The sequence below is a fragment of the Arachis hypogaea genome, chromosome 11, assembly GCF_003086295.3.
Source record: "Arachis hypogaea cultivar Tifrunner chromosome 11, arahy.Tifrunner.gnm2.J5K5, whole genome shotgun sequence".
In the NCBI taxonomy this organism is placed as follows: Eukaryota; Viridiplantae; Streptophyta; class Magnoliopsida; order Fabales; family Fabaceae; genus Arachis; species Arachis hypogaea.
Window position 1 is genome coordinate 74,719,523 of NC_092046.1, and position 1,224 is coordinate 74,720,746.

Genomic DNA, 1,224 nt, shown 5'->3' on the forward strand with positions numbered 1-1,224 from the left:
TGACATAGAGGATTCCATACTTTCTTGTTCTCTTCTCTTTCATATAAGCAGGAACAAGGACAAAGGCATTCTTGTTGAAGCTAATCTTGAACCTGAAAGGACCTTGAAGAGGAAGCTAAGAGAAGCTAAAGCACAACTCTCTGGAGAGGACCTAACAGAAATTTTCAAAAAAGAAGAAGACATGGTAGCCGAAAATAACAACAATGCCAACAATGCAAGAAAGATGCTTGGTGACTTCATTGCACCCTCTTCTGATTTCTGTGCAAGAAGAATCTCAATTCCTGCCATTGGAGTAAACAACTTTGAGCTTAAGCCTCAATTAGTTTCTCTAATGCAACAGAATTGCAAGTTTCATGGACTTCCATTAGAAGATCCTCATAAGTTCTTAGCTGAATTCTTGCAAATCTGTGACACTGTCAAGACCAATGGAGTTGATCCCGAGGTCTACAGGCTTATGCTTTTCCCTTTTGCTGTAAGAGATAGAGCTAGAACATGGTTGGATTTACAACCTAAGGAAAGCCTGAACTCTTGGGAAACGCTGGTCAGTGCTTTCCTGGCCAAATTTTTTCCACCTCAAAAGATGAGTAAGCTTAGAGTGGAAATCTAAACCTTCAGACAGAAGGAAGGTGAGTCCCTCTATGAAGCTTGGGAAAGATATAAGTAATTGATCAAAAGGTGTCCTACTGACATGCTTCCATAATGGAGCATCATATGTATATTCTATGATGGTCTGTCTGAGTTGTCAAAAATGTCATTAGACCATTCTGCAGGAGGATCTCTTCATCTGAAAACCCCTGCAGAAGCTCAAAAACTCATTGAAATGGTTGCAAATAACCAGTTCATTTACACCTCTGAGAGGAATCCTATGAAAAATGGGATGCCTCAGAAGAAGGGAGTTCTTGAAATTGATACTCTGAATGTCATATTGGCTCAGAACAAAATATTGACTCAGCAAGTCAATATGATTTCTTAGAGTCAGAATGGATTGCAAGCTGCATCCAACAGTACTAAAGAAGCATCTTTTGAAGAAGAAGCTTATGATCCTGAGAACCCTGCAATGGCAGAGGTGAATTACATGGGAGAACCCTATGGAAACACCTACAATCCTTCATGGAGGAATCATCCTAATCTCTCATGGAAGGACCAACAGAAGCCTCAGCAAGGCTTCAATAATAATGGTGGAAGAAATAGGTTTAGCAATAGTAAGCCTTTTCTATCATCTTC

General features: G+C 39.9%; 1 non-coding gene across 1 annotated transcript; it reads right to left on the reverse strand.

The window, feature by feature from the left end:
• Positions 1-586: 586 nt before the first annotated feature.
• LOC112725953 (small nucleolar RNA R71) lies at positions 587-694 on the reverse strand. The gene has a single exon (XR_003165030.1). It is a non-coding gene; the product is annotated as a small nucleolar RNA R71 (small nucleolar RNA).
• Between the last annotated feature and the right edge of the window lie 530 nt (positions 695-1,224).